Source organism: Saimiri boliviensis, chromosome 5 (genome assembly GCF_048565385.1).
Source record: "Saimiri boliviensis isolate mSaiBol1 chromosome 5, mSaiBol1.pri, whole genome shotgun sequence".
NCBI lineage: Eukaryota > Metazoa > Chordata > Mammalia > Primates > Cebidae > Saimiri > Saimiri boliviensis.
The window spans coordinates 142,617,283-142,638,290 of NC_133453.1; the positions used below are offsets into that span (position 1 = coordinate 142,617,283).

General features: G+C 45.5%; 1 pseudogene; it reads left to right on the forward strand.

Annotated features, from left to right (window-relative positions):
• The first annotated feature begins 287 nt into the window (after positions 1–287).
• Positions 288–6,195, forward strand: LOC141584714 (large ribosomal subunit protein eL29-like; annotated as a pseudogene).
• Positions 6,196–21,008: the final 14,813 nt, after the last annotated feature.

Below are 21,008 nucleotides of genomic sequence, written 5' to 3' on the forward strand. Positions count from 1 at the left end.
CTCTCTTTCCTCACCTCTCATGTCATCAAAGCCCAGTGCTCCAACTCCAAAATATGCCCCGAATCCCGCTCCTCCTTTACCTGCCACACCATTATCCAATTCAGAGCCACAGTCGTCTCTCACCTCCATTATGCAATGGCTTCCAAGCCAGTCTCCCCACCTCCTCTTGTCCCATCCATGGTCCAGCCTTTACTCCACAGTCAGAGTAATATTTCTACCCAGCCAAGCACACCATGCTTCTAGCCTGCTTAGAGCCCTTCCCCCAGTGATTTTCCATAGCCCTTACCATGGACGCCAAATGTCTTGCTGTGAACTACCGGCCAGCTGATCTGGATGGTGCCCTGTGGTCCCCCATTACATACCAGTCTCCTCCCATGCTAATCATTCTTCTGCAGACCCCCCAGCATACTGGAAATGCCTTGAGCATGCCAAGCCCTCTCCTCTCGCCGGCCCTCTCTCTGGAATGGCCCTCCTGACCTCAACTACTCCCTTCTCCATCTGGATGCAGTGTAAATTCCACCTCCTCCAAAGGCCTCTCTGACGACTCTCCCCACTCTTGTATCCGCACTCTGGCTGCTTTGCTTTCCTTACTACTTGGACATCGTCCTGTTATTGTTTCTTGTCCCACCAGAATTTCCACCACAGGAAGCAGAGAGATCTTTCTTGTCTTGTTCAGTGCTGCTTCCCATGTGCCTAGAACAGGGTCTTGCACATAGTAGATGCTCATAAACTATGTGTGGGATGAAGAAGTGCCTGATAACCTCTCTTTGCTATTTTTTTCCTGGAGAAGTTGAGCATTGATTTCAAAGACTTGCAATACTGGTACTGCCAGCTAGAAGAAAAGATGAATATGAAGAGTATTTGACAAGGTGGTTTTTAAGGCTTTGGGTTGTATGGTGCTTAATATTTTCACTTTGTCTACCTATGCAAGGGAGGGTAAGACAGTAGAGAAGTCCTTTTGGGGAATGGAAATGTGTTAGGACTATAATCTCTACCCAAAAGCCACACTGAATTCTTCATCCTTTGAGACAAGAGAGTGGAGGAAAAAGTGCCTATGTAATACTCGTCTGTAAAACAGCAATCTTAAGCTTCATAGTATTGATGGTGTTAGCAACTAATTAAGAAATCTTGATATTACTAAAGATAGGGATAATTGAAATGGAGTCTGACAGGCTTCAGATATCTGTAGTTAGTTCAAAGTCAACTACTAAGAAAAGGTGTCCCTGATGGAACAGTCATCCTGAAGAAAAGCAGGGACATTCAAACCAGTGTGTCCTCAAACCACTCAACAGAGTTGCATTGCCACTAAAAAAGAATCCTCCATCTGTGTTTACATGTGGAATTATTCACAGCCAAAAAAGATGGTTATAGTATCAAGTGAGGCTGGGGCACCCTTTGGATTTGTAAATTGCTGAATTGCATTTGAAAAACTTCATTCAAGGAGTGCAATTGGTAATACTGAGATACTTTCTGCGGGGAATCAAGGGGACTTCCTCAAAAAGTGCCATCTCATGTAGGGTGTGCTTTTTGAGCACCATCTCATCTGGTATTTGGGACATAACAGAAATCTGAGCTCTATCTAGGAGTGTCAATGTCTGGTTGAAAACAATATAGTAAAATAAAATATCTATCAAGCTAGTTATTAAAAACCAACATCCTTAGGGGCTCCCTATCATTGTCTGCCCCAGCAAACTTGAAAGATACTTTTTTTTTTTTTTTTTTTTGAGACAGAGTCTTACTCGGTCACCCAGGCTGGAGTGCAGTGGCATGATCTCGGCTCACTGCAACCTCTGCCTCCCAGGTTCAAACAATTCTCCTGACTCAGCCTCCTGAATAGCTGGGATTACAGGTACCTGCCACCATGCCTGGCCAATTTTTGTATTTTCAGTAGAAATGGGGTTTCACCATGTTGGCTGGGCTGGTCTTGAACTCCTGACCTCAAGTGATCCACCTGCCTTGGTCTCCCAAAGTGCTGGGATTACAGGTGTGAGCTACCACGCCAGGCTAGCAAACTTGAAGAATACTTCTTATCCCAGACTCTAACAATGACTCCCTTTGGGGAGGGGGGGGGGGTGATGAAGGGAACTCAACTCTTGAGGGGGCATGGGACAGATGTGCAGTCTGAAAAAGCCTCCTGGATGATTCTTGTACACAGTCCTGGGGGATCATGATTCTCCCAACTCCCTGCACCTTCCACAACAGAGAATCACTGCACTCATCATTTTACTGAATTTACACTTTAAGAAGTGAATCTGACAGAAAGCAGATCAGTGATTCCTTGGAACTCAGGATGGGAAACACTTGGCTGTTAATGTGCACAGCGGAGCTTTCTGGGACAGTGGACATCTTTCAACACTGGGTAATGGTGAGGGTTGCACAACTGTATGTTATTAAAACTCATCCAACTGTACACTTAAAATGGGTGTATTTTGTGGTATGTAAATTACACCCCAACAAAGCTGCTAAAAAATGGATCAACCCAATCTGTATGTGTAGATGCAATGCCTGAACCATACTCACTTTCTCCACCCAGCTTCTCCAGAACCCCTGTTATCTCAATGGATGGTATCACATCCACCCAGAGGCCTGGGTGTCTGCCATCATTAATCTCTCTACACCTACATGTCACCTACATCTCACCTACTTCTGATCAGTTCTGCCTCTCTAATATCTCTGGAATCTGCTTGCTTCTCCCCATCCCTGATTCCACCACCTAGTTCAGGCTGTCATCGTTTCTTTTGAAAGGCTGTGAGTGCCTCCTAATGATATGGCTGCTCTCACCTCCCAATGCCTTTCCCCCTCTACTTCAATGATAAAACCCCTTCAACCACTTGCCATGGTCCTCAGGAGGTCCTCAGGATAGAACTCCAGCTCCCCAGCAGGGCACGGTTTACAAGACCTCCCACAACCCATCATCTGTTTATTTTCCCAGCCTTATCGCTCGGTAAACCAAACTCTAAACCAAATTGACCTACTTATCTTTATTCTCTGAAACGAGATAAGCTTTTCTTCTCTCCCCTATGCAGGCAGCCTTCTCCCCACACGCAATCATGAGGGCACAGACAGTTGGTCGCTTCCCAGTAGTTCCCCTTCTTCGGTAACGACACTGACTTCTATTATACCAGGGCACCTTGCCATCCTGTCAGAGACCTCATACCCTAGCCTTCCTTGCAGCTATGTAGAACAGTGTGACGTGTTTTGGTCAGTGAGGAAAGTACGACACATCAAAGGGCCTCCTTAAAACGTGAGGGCGGCTGGGCGCAGTGGCTCATGTCTATAATCCCAGCACTTTGGGAGGCCAAGGTGGGCGGATCACGAGGTCAAGATATCAAGACCATCCTGGCCAATATGGTGAAACCCAGTCTCTACTAGAAAACACAAAAAAATTAGCTGGGCGTGGTGGTGCACACCTGTAGTCTCAGCTACTTGGGAGGCTGAGGCAGGAGAATCGCTTGACCCTAACTCCTAACTTCCTAACTGTCTGCCTAACTCCCTAACTCAGGGAGTCAGAGGTTACAGTGAGCCGAGATTGCACCACTGCACTCAGCCTGGGTGACAGAGCGAGGAGACTCCATCTCAAAAAAAAAAAAAAAAAAAAAAAAAAAAAAAGGCAGGGTGTTCTCTTCCTTCCCTTCTGTGTTTATGCTGCCTGGAATGAGGCTGTTGCAGCTGGAGCTCCTGCAACTATCTTAGACCAAGAGGCCACCTGGAGATGGAGCCACACAAGGCAGTGCAACAATAGAGCAGGACCTTGTGTTGCTGACACCACAGAGCCTCAATATCATATCTGGACTTTATGTGTGAGAGAAATTAGCTTCTAGCTTGTTTCAGCAATTATTCATTTAGATCTTGGCTATTTGTAGACAAGCAAGATTTTGTTTCTGTTTTTGTTTTTGTTTTTTGAGATGGCGTCTCACTCAGCCACCCAAGCTGGAGTGCAATGGTGCAATCTTGGCTCACTGCAACCTCTGCCTCTCAGGTTCAAGAGATTCTCCAGCCTCAGCCTCCCCAGTAGCTGGGACTATAGGCGCACGCCACCACATCTGGCTAATTCTTTTTGTATTTTTAGTAGAGACAGGGTTTCACCATATTGGCCAAGCTGTTCTCAAACTCTTAAACTCAGTTGATCCACCCACCTTGGTCGCCCAAAGTGTTGGGGTTACAGGCGTGAGCCACTGCACCCAGCCGACAAGCAAGATCTTAATTTACATAAAGAGTGCTTTCAAGCACTTTTTTTGAGACAGAGTCTTGCTCTATTGCCCAGGCTGCAGTACAGTGGTGCAATCTTGGCTCACTGCAACCTCCATCTCACAGGTTCAAGTGATTCTCGTGCCTCAGCCTCCTGAACAGCTGGGATTACAGGTATGCGCCACCACCCCCAGCTAATTTTTTTTTTTTAAAGAGATGAGGGTTTTGCCAGGCGCGGTGGCTCAAGCCTGTAATCCCAGCACTTTGGGAGGCCGAGGCAGGTAGATCACGATGTCAAGAGATCGAGACCATCCTGGTCAACATGGTGAAACCCCATCTCTACTAAAAATACAAAAAGTTAGCTGGGCATGGTGGCGTGTGCCTGTAATCCCAGCTACTCAGGAGGCTGAGGCAGGAGAATTGCCTGAACCCAGGAGGCGGAGATTGCGTTGAGCCGAGATAGTGCCATTGCACTCCAGCCTGGGTAACAAGAGCAAAAAACTCCGTCTCAAAAAAAAAAAAAAAAAAAAAAAAAGAGAGATGAGGGTTTCACCATGTTGGTCGGGCTGGTCTCAAACTCCTGGACTCAGGTGATCTGACTGCCTCAGTCTCCCAAAGTGCAGGGATTACAGGCGTGTGCCACTATACCCGGCCTCAAGCACCATTTAAACTGATTGGCCTATTCTGTCTGCCTAACTGTTGTTTTTCCTGTAATGCTCAGCCGAGGTGCTGCTTGCACTGAGAAGTCATTCTGGCCTTCCAGAGGCAGGTCAGATGCCTCTCCTCTGGCTTCCGTAGCATCTTCCCATCATGCTCTGTTAGGGATCAGATCTGTCCATATTTTGCCACCATCACCAGATTCCCACAGAAAAGGCCCTTCTCTGATTTCCCTCTGCTTCCCTCTGGATGCCCAGCACCAGGAACTGGGGCTGGCACAATAGGTTCTCAGTGTGTTTGCCGGAGAAGAAAACGTGTTTAACACCCAAGTGTTAACCCCAGAGGAACGATCACACTGCAACTTTGAAAGGGGACCAAGTGAGCAATTATTTCAATTTTATATCAACTATGCCCCCTAGGTGGGGTCTGTAAACGACAGGTCTGAATATATTACATACATCAATAATTGTGAGAGAAACAATCAAAATCTCACTTGCAATCTCAAGAAGCATGACACGCTCTTCCGGTTCTAGGCGTTTCGGGAGCCGCAGCTTAGGTGCAGACCTGGCCAAGTCCAAGGACCACACCACACACAACCAGTCCTGAAACTGGCACAGAAATGGTATCAAGAAAGCCTGATCGCCGGGCGCGGTGGCTCAAGCCTGTAATCCCAGCACTTTGGGAGGCCGAGGTGGGTGGATCACGAGGTCGAGAGATCGACACCATCCTGGTCAACATGGTGAAACCCCGTCTCTACTAAAAATACAAAAAATTAGCTGGGCATGGTGGCGCATGCCTGTAATCCCAGCTACTCAGGAGGCTGAGGCAGGAGAATTGCCTGAGCCCAGGAGGCGGAGGTTGCGGTGAGCCAAGATCGCGCCATTGCACTCCAGCCTGGGTAACAAGAGCGAAACTCCATCTCAAAAAAAAAAAAAAAAAAAAGAAAGCCCGATCACAAAGACATGAATCTCTTAAGGGGGTGGACCCCAAGTTCCTGAGGAACATGCGCTTTGCCAAGAAGCGCAACACGAAGGGCCTAAAGAAGACGCAGGCCAGCAAGGCCAAGGCCATGCGTGCACGTGCCGAGGCCGTCATGGCCCTCGGAAAGCCAAGGAGGTTAAGCCCAAGATCCCAAAGGCTGTCAGCCGAAAGCTCCATCGACTTGCCTACACTGCCCACCCCAAGACTGGGAAGCGTGCTTGTGCCCGCATTGCCAAGGGGCTCAGGCTCTGCCGGCCAAAAGCCAAGGTCGAGGCCAAGGATGAAACCAAGGCCCAGGCCGCAGCTCCAACTGCAGTTCCAGCTCAGGCTCCCAAAGGTGCCCAGGCCCCTACAAAGGCTCTAGAGTAGATATCTCTGTCTGCCAACGTGAGGACAGAAGGACTGATGTCATCCCCTGGGCTAGCATCTGCATGGGGCTGGGGTCCTCCTGTGCCATTTGTACAAAGAAATCTAAGTCAGTGGGGGAAAAAAAAGAAGCATGAGCCATGCTCTTGAATTTGTAAAAGGTTGGGTAAATCAAAATCTTTCTTTTACAGTAGCTGAGAACATGCTAAAAAGTTATTGACCCAGAAGGAAAATATCAAGCTGAAAAGACAAAAAAAGTGACGGCTATATGATAACACTTGAAAAAATCCAGAATAAATGTGCAGACTAGTAAGTATATTGATTTAAAATAGATTTCTACCTAGTTACAGATACCACCTACCTGAAGACACATTAGACAAGCATATCTCAGTATGCTTGATTGGATTTAAAAACCATGACTGTGGTTTCATAAGCCAAAGACTTTCGGGAACCACAGTGGAAATTCAAAATCTTAAACATCATTTGGCTCAAAGATGGGGGAGTGGGGATTGAGCAATTATGTGAGAAGGGCAATTATGAAATAAAACTGAAGGCTGAATTAGTCAGGTTAGAGACATGAAGAAAAAAAAAACAGATGATGTGGAAAAGACACAAATTCTGAGAATTAAAAGCAACAGGCCAAACTTGTTCTGTGTATCACTACAACAACTTGAAAGCCACGGATACCACAGTTTCTTAGGGTAAGAGTGATGTCATTTGGAATTGTCCATTTATACTGACTTGCAGTCGGATTACTTACAAGATTTCCCCATCAAAGTCAAGAGCATGACTGAACGCCTCACACGTGGGCCTAAATTGTGATATTTTAACGTGTCTAAACTCTGATGAAATCATGGAAGGCATAGCAGCAGGGAAGTGAACCCCTGGGAGGCTATTAGCAATTTAGCATCTCATTTTTTGTGGAAATGTGAATGCCACGTACCCACGTACTCAAGCACCCACAATGGGTGCTCAGTACCACACCAGGAAGTACTCTATTTCCAATTTACCCACCCCGATCCTTCCATTGCTTTCCCTTCCTCCCCCATCCCTTTCACTCCTGGGACTCTCCCAGCAGCAGAGGTCTCTCAGGAGGTTTGATGAGAGAGGCTGCAAAGGTATGAGTAGCAGACTTGTTTGCTGAAAATACAGAGGAAGCAGTTTCGGCACTAATATCACCACTTAGGGGCTCAGAGTGGGCAATATTAAAGTCTAGACTCAAGTTTCAAATATTCTTTAGGCCTCAGGGTGTTTGCCCTCAGAGACAGCAGTAATAATTTACACAACATCTGTCCCTGGCCGGTGCATTTGAAAACACCAGTTTTAAAAACCAGGAGAGGCCAAGGGCAGTGGTTCATGCCTGTAATCCCAGCACTCTGGGAGGCCTAGGTGGGCAGATTACCTGAGGTCAGTAGTTCACAACCAGCCTGGCCAATATATCGAAACTCTGACTCTACTAAAACTATAAAAATTAGCTGGGTGTGGTGGCGGGCGCCCGTAATTCCAGCTACTTGGGAGGCTGAAGCAGGGAGAACTGCTTTAAACCCAGGAGGTGGAGGTTGCAGAGAGCTGAGATGACGCCACTGTACTCCAGCCTGGGTGACGGAGCTAGACTTCGTCTCAAAAAATAATAAAATAAAAACCAGGAGAGACTGAGTCACACTATTCAGGGTATGCATTTCATGAAAACTCTAAAGTGACATCTTGAATCCTTCTGGTTCTTGGACTGTGATTGTCACTTCCATCGGTCTCAAAAACAACCACAAAGTCCAACACACTTTATCTGTTTGGACTAACTAGGAGCAAATGCTTTGGAATCAGTGAGAAACTGGAACCATAAGTGCCATGGGTATATATTTTTAAAGAAACATTCCGTATTCACTAGGGCAGTGAAAAAAAAATCAATCTGGATTAGAAATCAGGGGTCTTAGACCGGCGTGGTGGCTCATGTCTGTAATCCCAGTACTTTGGGAGGCTGAGGGGGAGGATCTCCTGAGGTCCAGAGTTCGAGACCAGCCTGACCAACATGGAGAAACCCTATCTCTACTAAAAATACAAAATTAGCCAGGTATGGTGGCACATGCCTGTAATCCCAGCTACTTGGAAGGCTGAGGCAGGAGAATCTCTTGAACCTGGGAGTCAGAGATTGCGGTGAGCCGAGATAGCACCATTGCCCTCCAGCCTGGGCAACAAGGGCAAAACTCTATCTCCAAAAAAAAGAAAAAAGAAAGAAAGAAAAGAAAGAAATCAGGGGTCCAGCTATTGAGCCCAGTGGCTTTGGCCATTAATAATAATAATAGCAATACTGTGACAGATATGGAAGTCTGATCTGAATTATGTGGCTTTCTTTCATACATCATATATAATTTTCATAGCATTGCAGCAAGGTAGACTTTGATCCCATTTCATGGATTAGGAAATGAAGAAAAGAATTAAGGTTACACAGCTAACCAGTGGTGGAACTGGGGTTTGACCCTATCCAAGGAGTTACACCTGCTTGCCTGGATGTTGGCCTTCCCAGCTCACCACACAGAGCCATTGACCTTGCTGTACTTCGCTTGTTTCTCACCCATTAGATGAGGTTTTTGCTTGGCCAGTCTCTGAATTCACCTGCTGCTACAAAATGCTCAATTTCCAAGTTGCTGGAGTGAGCTATCCTTGGTTGCTAATTTGAGGTGCTCCTGAAGAGTTGTTTCATCACACACAGGGGAATGGATGTTATAATTTATAATGAACACATCTGTTGTTTGTACGTTGTGCTTCTAAACTGCCAGAGAATCTCTGAGAGGAGGCTGGTCTTCCTGACATTCTGTTCACACTATTAACTTGCTTTTCAACCCTTTTTAATGGAAGAAAAAAATATAAGCCACCACCCTGCCCCTGTGTATACGAGGGGTTCCACAGTATCAGCATCGCTTGGTAACTTGTAGAAATGCACCTTCCTGGCTGAGTGTGGTGGCTCATGTCTATAATGAGGGAGGCCAAGGCAGGAGGATGGCTTGAGGCCAAGAGGTGGAGGCTACAGTGAGCCATGACTGCACCACTGCACTCTAGCCTGGGTGACAGAAGGAGGCCCTGCCTGTAAAAAGAAAGAAAGGAAAACACATTTCTCGGGCCCAATCTAGAGTGATGGAACAGAACTCTGGGCGTGGGGCTCAGCACTGAGTTTTAACAAACACCGCCTCCCCCCACCCCCCCACCCCACCCCGACCCCTCACCCCCGCACCCTCAACCCCAGTGCAACTCATTTGAGGATGCCGGTCTAAGATGACTGATTCCCAGCTTGGAACTCTTGAGTTACGGAGGTGATCGTAAGTATTGGTTGGGAGCCAGGACTAGCAGACTGGGCAGACAGACATTCGTTTAATAGTGGGATACCAATACCATTTTCAAATCATCATGCATTTCTGTTCTGGGTGCCATCTCCCGTGCAGGGGAGGACTTGAAAGACAGGGAAATTCTGGTAGACTCTGGAAGGCAGAAGGGTGGGGCTTGGCCTTGCAGGGGAATTGGGCGGAGGGGCAGGGAGGAGAAGAAGGAAGCCGCCGGGCCTCGCGACCCATCTGGTTGGAAACATCCTGCAGTGCCCGAGCTGCAGGAGCCGGAGCCAATTACAAGTTTATATAATAGAGTCAGTCTCCCCGAGCCTCCCCGCTCCGCCCCACCCCTGCTGGCTTTGGGGATGGGGGGAGGAAACGCTTTCTGTGAAATACGGGATGGATCTAGGACGAAGGATGCCTTTTCTGGGTTGACGACTCGGGGCCAGTCCTGGGTGTGAGCAACTCCCCGGGTCCTGTTTTGGGATCCAGACACCTCCGGCGCTGCGCAGGCCTCCCAGTGCCTCGGGAGCGGCACCGCCTCGGGGCGTGGAGCTGGAAGGGAGGTGTCCCGGCCCAGTGTTCGTGCTGCTCCCCGCCGCACTGTGGGAGATTGCCGTGTTTATGTAACGTCTGCCCTTCGCGGAGGACCGTGTCATGCACCAAATCACGGAGGGTGGAGGAGGCGGGGGCCGGGGCCGCGACGCCCGCCCACGTGACCGTCAGATGACCGGGGTCTAAGTTTGCACGCGCTACTCTGCCATAACGCTGGAGGCTCCTCATCAGCATCGGCTGTTAGTCATCCCAGAGTGACATTTGATATGAACAACGGCTCGGGACGGGGAAATGGCAGTGCGGATGCTGATGGAGACGAGGAACGGCTGCTGTGTCCGCCTCTGATTTGGGCTGGAACCAGAGTTTAAGCTGAGTCCAGGACACCCACTGCGAAGGGGTGCCAGGAAGATAAGGGCGTTTTTCTAGACAAAGGGTCTTAGATTATTTGGGGCTAGATGCAGAGTCCAGGAGAAACTGTTCACCGGGTCCCTGGCAGGCGGCTGACCAGGCAAGCCACGCTTCAGATTTGTGGGGTGGTTTTAGAAGTCACATGAGGTCTGCCTGGACTCCCCTCCCGATCACGTCAATTATCTGTCACAAGTTCCCTAGGCTGGAGTACACCCCACGGACCAGCCCCATGCTCCCGGCGGGAGAGTTGGTTACAACTGCAGAATCCTGGCTCCACCCAGGCTCCTAAAAGCGCGAGTCTGTGCTTGAAGGATATCACCAGGGGATGGTGGAAGGAGGGGGGGGGGGGGTCCGGGCCCACGGATGCAGAGGCTGTCCTGGCTGCTGAGGGAAAAAGCCCGTCCCAAACCCTGCATGGGCTCCTACTGCACTCCAGGATTTGGGAGAATGCAGAATCCTGGTTTTTGAACTTTCATTAATTCCATCACAAGGTCAGGAGATCGAGACCATCCTGGCCCACATGGTGAAACCCCGTCTCTAATAAAAATAGAAAAATTAGCTGGGCGTGGTGGCTGGCGCCTGTAATTCCAGCTACTCGGGAGTCTGGGGTAGGAGAATTGCTTGAACCAGGGAGTCGGAGGTTGCAGTGAGCCGAGATGGTGCCACTGCACTCCAGGACCTAGCGACAGAGAGACACTCCGTCTCAAAACAAAAACAAAGCAAACCAAATTTCTCAAAAGCCTAAATTCTAGACCCAAGACAGTGGGAATTAAACAGGACTGAATATGACGTTTTTGGCTATACCAGCTTGCATGCTCCAGCTATGCACAATTTATTTATTTTAAAAGAAGGAAGGAAGAGAGGGAGGGAAACAAGGTGTTTCTTAACTGTAAAGGTGGGTAGGAGGGGAGAGGAAACTTGTTACTTTCACTGGCAACAGTTAACTCCATAAACAATTTCCTCATGTAAAAGAAAAACAAATGAAGTAGAGTGATAAACTTTTGAAAGGAGGAGCAGAGAACCCCCAGTGAGTGGAAACCTGGCTTTTATTTATCTTAGGGCCTTGTTAAAACACATTTGCCTTGAGATAAAAGGTTTTCTTTTGGGACAATCCCAAAATGACTTTGCTTGATTCAATTAAGAAAGACCTAATGAAAGAGAATTCTAGCTTCAAGATATGCATCATCTCACCAGGTGAGTTGTAAATACATTCTGACCAGGTTTCAGAGGCAAGCTCTTCAAAATTTAATCTATTTAAAAAATGCATATCCTTGCCACAAACTACTTTGAAGAAGATCGCTGAGCTGATTGCATGCTGAGATAATTATTCTGTATCACCACTTAGGGAACAAGATTTTTTGATAAATACTACAGTGTCAGTCTTTGTTAATAACTTGGGAGGGGAAAGACAGAATTCAATATAACGGAGGCTGGTTTTATTCTCTTGCCTGTTTCCCATGAACGCAGGCTGTGGGAAGCAGGTAGAGTCTTGGTTTATGAACTGTGAACACTGAGTAACCTGTTCACCTGTCAAATCCCTAATCCCTGCATAAAGGTGTACAGATGGTATTGGAGTAGAACATGAAACCTGTCTCCACCTGGGCAGTGCCCTGCCTGTACTGTACCCACTTTCCCTCCTGAAGACTCCCACTGGAGAATGGACAGGTGCCAGTATGTTGCTGGGTGCTGATGGGGTAAAGCCTTCCCCTGTCCCCCTGTTTTGGATAATACAGAAGTTAAGGGTCTCAGGTGCTGGCGGGCCAGATGTCCCCACATCCTGGATATGGCAGCACAGGCTAGTTTCTCAGTGCTCAGTGCTCTGCCCCACTGAGCCTGGATATGACCTCAGAATCCTCCTCAGCACTGCATTATTAATCTCTTTATGCTTTAATTCTTGTTTTTTTTGGGTTTTTTTTTGTTTTGTTTTGTTTTGTTTTTTGTTTTTTTTTTTTTAGACAGGGTCTGTCTCTGTCATCCAGGCTGGAGTATAGCGGTACCACCATGGCTCACTACAACCTCTGCCTCCTGAGTTCAAGTGATTCTCCCACCTCGGCCTCTCTAGTAGGTGTGACTACAGGCATGCACCATCAAACCCAGCTGACTTGTGTATTTTTTTTGGTAGAGACAAGGTTTTGCCACACCGCCCAAGCTGATCTCCAACTCCTGGGCTCATAAGATCTGCCTGCCTTGGCCTCCCAAAGTGCTGGATTACAGGCATGAACCACTGTGCCTGGTCTCATTCTTTCAATAACTTAATAAATAAATACTTACTAGGAATCTATTCTATACAAGTCACTGATATGACATAGAAAGATGGAAGGAAAGAGAGAGAAAGAAAGAAATATCAATGGATGAATGGTGCATAGAAACAATACTTTATGCTACAAAATAAAGCACCAGGGCAATGGTTAGTGGCTGGGAGGAGTAACTTCAGATATGGTAATCAAGGAGAGCCTCTTTGAGGAGGTAACCTGAGGAAGAGTTATTTCAAAAGCTAGAGGGAAAGCCAGACCAAAATGAAACAAAACAAAACAAAAAAACACACATAAAACAAAACAGGCTGGGCGGGGTGGCTCACACCTGTAATCCCAGCACTTTGGGAGACCAAGGTGAGTGGATCACAAGGTCAGGAGTTCAAGACCAGCCTGGCCAATATGGTGAAACCCCGTCTCTACTAAAAATACAAAAATTAGCCAGGCGTGGTGGGAGGTGCCTGTAGTCCCAGCTACTAGGGAGACTGAGGCAGAAGAATTGCTTGAATCCAGGAGGCAGAGCTTGCTGTGAACTGAGATCATGCCACTGTACTCCAGCCTGGGTGACAGAGCAAGACTCTGTCTCAAAAAACAGAAACAAAAATAAAACAGTGTGTGCAAAGGTCCCAAGGCAGGAATGAATCTAATAGGATCCAAAACCTGGCCCAGAACATGGACCCAGTGACCCTCTTTGGATGCATATCCTTGGCATTTGATGGGGTCCTCCGCATGCTCTCTAATTCTTGATGACTAGGCTGGCATTCGAGCTGGACTCATTGGTCTGTAAACCCTATGCGGCTATTCATCCTCACTGAGGCAGCGTTTCTGATGAAGTTATAGCTGGATGGGATATCATGGTCAACTTCAGTTTTAATGAGAGGTATGTGAGGAAGCGATATAGTATAATGGCTAGAATTAGAAGATCTTGGTTGAGATCATAGCTCTTCTTACCAGTTTTCTGATCACGGACAAATGTTTTGCACACCCTATGCCTCAGTGTTCCCATGGAGGTAAATGAAGATAAAACTATCCATCTCACAGGGACAAAAACAAATCACTCAATGGCTAAATTACCAAACAATTAATTCACCAAATTTAGCAATTTACCAAAGCCTTGCATTAAACCATTTTTTTAAATATTTTAAATGAATATAAATATTCTTCAAAATATATATCCTTATTATGTGTTTGATATACATTCAGAATATTCAGAAATATAGCAAAGCATGGTTGTAGCTCATTAATATATTCTTCATGAATATTACAGTTTAATTTAATAAATTAATGAGAGTATTAGAAAATAATCTCCTCGGCTGGGTGCAGTCGCTCCAGCCTATAATCCCAGCACTTTGGGAGGCTGAGGCAGGAGGATCAAGAGGTCAGGAGTTCAAGACCAGCCTGGCCAAGATGTTGAAACCCCGTCTCTACTACAGATACAAAAATTAGCTGGGTGAGGTGGCAGGCACCTATAATCCCAGCTACTCGGGAGGCTGAGGCAGGACAATTACTTGAACCTGGGGCAGAGTTTACAGTGAGCAGAGATTGTGCCACTGCACTCCAGCCTGGACAGAGTGAGACTCTGTCTCAAAATAAATAAATAAATAAAATAATCTCCTCCATATGCTTAAATTATTTTTTAGCAATAATCATAACACAAAATAAATAACAAAAATAGCTAGAAAAGGGCTCACCCCTGTAACTTTGGGAGGCCAAGACAGGCGGATCACCTGAGGTTGGGAGTTCAAGACCAGCCTGACCAACATGGAGAAACCCTGTCTCTACTAAAAATACAAAATTAGCTGGATGTACTGGCACATACCTGTAATCACAGCTACTCTGGAGACTGAGGCAGGAGAATCACTTGAACCCAGGAGGCGGAGGTTGCAGTGAGTCAAGATTGCATCACTGTGCTCCAGGCTGGCCAACTAGAGCGAAACTCTATGTCCAAAAAAAAAAAAAAAAAAAAAGCTAGATGAGAAATGCAAATGCTGGAAATTTGCTTATATTGAATCTTTATATAATCTTGTCAATAAAATGAATAAAAATAAAAAGTATCATGCAAAGAAAGGAAAAAAATTCAATCCAGTTATTTAGTCAGTTTTATATCTACTAAAGATTAAACATTGATATTTTGGTTATCGTCTCATGTAATATTATTTTATGTAAATAATTGTTCAGTAACTAGTAAGGGAATTTTAATAAAAACCAAACTGTGTAAAAGGTACAGTTTCGTCAAATACTAACGTTGCAAGAATTTTAAAAATTTTGTCCTTTAAAACAAACAATTAGAAAAAAATAAACAAGTGTCAAATTTAGTAAAATATTTTATGTATGAACTAAAGTTTGCATTCATCTAACAAAAATATTACACCTTGGGCTTCTCACTGTTTCACTGTTTTAGATTTTAAAACACAGATCAAAACTCACACAGTTACATAGAATGAGAGAATTGAATTCCATCAAGTTCTGGGTTGTTTTTTTTTTTCGCTATAATCAGTGTGCTATCAGTGTTTACTTTGATTCTACACTTTAAAGGCAGGCATAAATAGTAGCATTGGGCTGGAAATGCTAGCTGAGCCACTCCAAATTGTGATAGTAAGAAACATTTCAAAAAACAAACAATCTAACCAACAAACCCTACAGGTTGAGTCCATCTGTAGAAGACTGGCTGTAATTAGGAATTTTCTGAATTAAGTTACATGTAGAATGATAATGCTTATTAAAGGATAAGTTATTAGAATGTGTTAAGTTGAATCTTACATGTATATCACTCAAACTCAACAGCAGTCCCTGCAATTGTTTAGAACTTAAACCAAAAAATATTTGAGGAGGGAAGGTGACTTTTATCACTGACATTATTTAGAACTGCCAGACCATGGCACTGTAAAGGGAAGATCAATATTTAGTTGGTTTTATTCTTCTTTTTAAATTATTGACAGTGTGCCCCGCTCCTGCCACACCCTCAATATCTTACTGCATTTAGTAACCAGTGACATCATTGCTCTTTATAATTGTGGTGTCTGCTGTAGTGGGTGTCCCAGAGCCCTCTGAGGTAGAGTGTCCAGGTATACCTAGGAGAACTTCCTTGAAGTAGGGACTTTCTTTTTTCTTTCTTTTTTAATGAAACAGAGCTCTGTCACCTAGGCTGGGGTGCAGTGGTGCAATCATAGCTCATTGCAGCCTCGAACTCCTGGGCTCAGGTGATTCTCCCACTTCAGCCTCCTGAGTAGCTGAGACTAATACCCAGCTAGTTTTTAAGATTTTTAGGTAGAGATGGGGGCTCCTACTATGCTGCCCAGGCTGGTCTTGAACCCCAGCCTCAAGCAATCCCTCAACCATGGCCTCCTAAGTTGCTAGGGCTGTAGGTGTGAGCCACTGCATGTGGCTAAGAAGGGATTTTTAAAGAAGGATTAAATATTATTTACATACCATAAAATTCACCTCTTAAAGTGTTGCAGTGCAGTGGGTTTTCGCATTTTCACAGAGTTTTACAAACCATCAGCACTATCTAATTTCAGAACATTTTCATCAACTCAGAAAGAAACCCCATCCCCCTGAGCAGTCATTTTTCAAAACCTCTATCCCAGCCCCTGGGAACCACTGGTGTGCTTTCTGTGAAGAGAGGCTCTTCAGCTGAGACCAGAGGTATGAATAGAAGTCAACCTGTCAGACAGTGAGGAAAGGCAGACAGCAGCATATCTGGCGGAGCAGAGGTGAAGGCAAGGAATTAACAGGGGACCTTCGTGGCCAGAGCACAGAATATGAAGGTGAGTGGCTTGAGCCACAGCCTGCCAGGGAAGACCCAGACCACAGGGACTTTGCTGGTTCTCCTAGTATCAAGGGGGCTCTGAGGTCTGATGCAGAGCCTTCCCTGAAATACATGCTCAGAAAACATGGAGGAGGCCAGGTGTGGTGGCTCACACCTGTAATCCCAGCACTTTGGGAGGCCGAGGTGGGCATATCACGAGGTCAGGAGTTCGAGACCAGCCTGTCCAATATGGTGAAACCCCATTCATACTTAAAAAAATATGAAAATTAGCCTGGCGTAGTGGCACAGACCTGTAGTCCCAGCTACTCAGGAGGCTGAGGCAGGAAAATTGCTTGAACCTGGGAGGCAGAGGTTGCAGTGAGCCAGGATCGTGCCACTGCACTCCAGCCTGGGCAACAGAGCGACAAAAAACAACAACAACAACAACAACAACAACGAGAAACATAGAGGGAGCAACCCTGTAAATACATCTTTCATACTCTTTTAAAATATCATAAAGGATTGCTTTATTTTATTTTTATTTTTATATATTTATTTTTACTTCTATTTTTTTTGAGGCAGAGTCTGGCTCTGTTGCCCAAGCTGGAGTGCAGTGGCATGATCTCTGCTCACTGCAAGCGATTCTCCTGCCTCAGCCTCCTGAGTAGCTGGGACTACAGGGCGCTCTCCACCACGCCCAACTAATTTTTGTATTTTCAGTAGAGACTGGGTTTCAATGTTGCCCAGGCTGGTCTTGAATTCCTGACCTCAAGTGATCCACCTGTCTTGGCCTCCCTAAGTGCTGGGATTACAGGTGTGACACACCACGCCCAGCCGGATTGCTCTATTTTAAATGTTTTCAGCATAACATCAGAAATAGGAGAGACACCTATGTGTGCTCCCACTGTCTTGGTGTACTCTTACTGTCTTGCAGAAATCTGACTTGGATGTTTAGACTGCCCAAAGAGCTGTGCTAAACCTGCAAATCAGCTGTAACTGATTTTCTTGGGAAACACCAACTCCAAACTTGGAACTTCCTGCGGAGTTTTTAATGAGGGATGGAACTCAAATGAAAGATCTGGAGTGAGGAGTGGAGAGTCAGAGCAAGTTCTTTCTCATCTGAATTTCTTCCTATTGCCTTTTTCCTTTCTTCTTTAATTTGGCTGCTTGTTTGGTTGTTTTTGTTGTTTTGTTTGTTTTTAGAGAGAAAATCTTGCTCTGTCGCCCAGGCTGGAGTGCAGCACTGTGATTACAACTCACTACAGCCTCCAACTCCTGGGCTCAAATAATCCTCCCGCCTCAGCCTCTCAAGTAGCTGGGACTACAGGCTTACCACCTCACCTGGATAATTTCTTTATTTTTGTAAAGATAGGGGTCTTGCTATTTGATAGTTGAGGCCAGACTGGTCTTGAACTCCTGGCCTCAAATGATCCTCCTGCCTCAGCCTCTCAAACTGCTACGATTACAGGTGTGAGCCACTGCCACCATACCTAACCCTCTTTTTTTATTTGAAATTTAATCCATCCACTTGGTTCCTCTGGGAAGACTTTGGATTCCCCTCAGGGGACCAGAAGCAAACCAAAAGTCTCTGTCCTTGCCCCACCCCTAGCTACTCTGTTCCACCCCACGTCCCTATTACATTTTATTAATTTCCTGTGTATTCTTCTTGTGTTGTTTATGCAAATACATGTCAACATGAATGTGCCATCTTATCTCCCCTTTTCTTTTTTTCAGAAAAGATAGCATACTGTTCTAAAACTTGCTTTCCCCCCTGATTATACAATGGAGAATTTTCCAAATTAGGATACAGGATGTCCCTCATTCTTTTTTCTAACAATTGCATGGTGTTACAAGGTTTATTTAACAGCTGGCCCATTGATGGACACTTGAGATGTTTCCAATATTCCTCCTTGTGATAATGTTACAAAGATGAACCTTGTTCATGCATAATTTTGTCCACGTGCAGCTGTGGCTGACTTCCCAGAGGTGGGATCTCTGGGTAATCGTAGTACATTAGCCATTCTGATAGACCTTTAAGTACCAGATTGCCCTCCACAAGAATGCAACCATTTTGTCTTTTCATGAGCTACGTTTGTCCAGAGACACCTGTAGAGTGTTCTGAAACTTTTGGATTTTTCCAAGCTGATGAATTAAAGTTGGTATCTCAGTGTAGTTTAAATGTACATTAACTTCATCAAACATCTTTTATAAATTCAAGAGCCCAGCATGGGCAACATAATGAGACTCTGTCTTTACAAAAAAAAAAAAAAATTTAATTAGCTGAGCATGGTGGCGCGTACTCTAGTTCTATCTACTCAGGAGGCTGAGGCAGGAAGATTGCTTGAGCCCAGGAGTTCAAAGTTACAGTGAGCTATGATGGAGCCACTGCACTCCAGCCTGGGCATGAAAACAAGACCCTGTCTCAAAAAAATAAATAAAATAAAATGACCAGGCGTGGCTCCCCCCGCCTGTAATCCCAGCACTTTGGGAGGCTGAAGCATGCAGATCACCTGTGGCCAGGAGTTTGAGATGAGCCTGGCCAAAAGGGTGAAACCCTGTCTCTACTAAAAATACAAAAAATGAGTCGGGTGTCAAGATAGGTGCCTGTAATCTCAGCTACTAGGAAGGCTGAGGCGGGAGAATTGCTTGAACCCGGGTGGTAGAGGTTGCAGTGAGCTGAGATCGCACCACTGCACCTCAACCTGAGTGAGACCGTCTCAAAAAAAAGAGTCATTTGTATTTCTTTTTCTGTGAACTCTCCATTCCAATCATTTGCCTCTTTTCTATTGTGTCATTGGTTTTTCATGTCCTCAATTTGTACGAAGTATTTACATATTAAGAACATATGAGTTGAAGATGCTTCTCATTTACCTATATTTTGATTTGACATTGCTATGGTATTTTTCCCTCTCTAGAAGCTATTTATTTATTTATTTATTTGAGCTGGAATCTTACTCTGTCACCCAGCCTGGAGTGCAGTGGCGTGATCTCAGCTCGCTGCAACCTCCGCCTTCCAGGTTCAAGCGATTCTCCTGCCTCAGCCTCCCAAGTAGGTGGGACTATAGGCATGTACCACCATACCTGGCTAATTTTTTGTATTTTTAGTAGAGACAGGGTTTCACCACGTTAGCCAGGATGGTCTCGATCTCCCGACCTCGGCCTCCCAAAGTGCTGGGATTACAGGCATGAGCCATTGTGCCCAGCCTTATTTTTACATAATCAAATTTATTTTCTTACAGGTTCTGGATCTTTAAAATCATAGGCAGGTCTTTCTATACCAAAGTTTCATATAAATTTGTTCATGTTTTCTTCCTACACAGTTAAAATTTCATTTTTCAACTTTCAGTTTCAATCCATTTGGAATTTATTCTCATGTGCAGTGTGAGATATGGATCCTGCTCTGTCTTTTGGATGGTTATTCGTTTGTCCTAGCACCATGTATTCAAAATGTTAACATTTACCTCCTCTAAAATGAGACACCAGATACATTCCTGTATGTCTCTGGATCTCTTTCTGGATTTTCTGTGGATACTTGGCCATTTCCTCACTGTTTTAATTATGAAGGCTTTGTAGTATGTTCGATTTGTAGGGCAGTTTTTCTTCTCATATTTTTTCACAGCTATTCTGTCCAGTCGTTCTTATTTGTTGTTCCCATATAAATGAGAATCACCTTGTCAAAAGGCAGAGAAAGGGATAGGTATGTTTTTTCAGATTATGTTACATTTCTGCAGGTTTTTACTGATTCATTCACCCCTTAGTTGCAGCTGTCTACACACTGGGGTGCTTTATTTGCTCTGTTGATCCCTTTTTCCTAACTAGATCCATTCCTTGAGCCCCATCTACATGTGTCTCCCCCACCCACCTCTGCCTGCCATATTATCATATTTCAGGATCTCTGCAAAGCCTGCAGAGATAGAGACATTGCTCCTGCTGGGCTCCTGGGGTCCCCTCCATCACCCTCTCACCCGCGAGAGAGGATGATGGCTTCTGCTTTGCCACTGGGTAATGCAGTTTGATGAAATTGAGCACAGCAGGCACTGTGTGTGATGGGTTGAAGGACTAACCCAGTGTAGAAACATCATTTACAGGCTGGGTGCAGTGACTCTTGCCTATAATCTCAGCACTTTGGGAGGCCGAGGCGGGTGGATCAAGAGGTCAGGAGTTCAAGACCAGCCTGATCAACATGGTGAAACCTTGTCTGTACTAAAGATACAAAAATTAGCTGGGCCTGGTGGAATGTGCTTGTAATCCCAGCTACTCAGGAGGCTGAGGCAGGAGAATCGCTTGAACCTGGGAGGTGGAGGTTGCAGTGAATTGAGATCATGCCACTGCACTCTAGCCTGGGAGGCAGAGTGAGACTCCATCTCAAAAAAAAAAAAAAAAAAGGAACAGCATTTACAGGCTGTCGGAATCAAACCCCTGGGCAGAGAGGACACTAAAAGTTGATCAATAGTATCTCTCATTTTGCTGGCCCACTTTGGGAAGGTGTGTGACACAGTCACATTCCACTTGAGATATTTCCCCAGTTGGAGAACT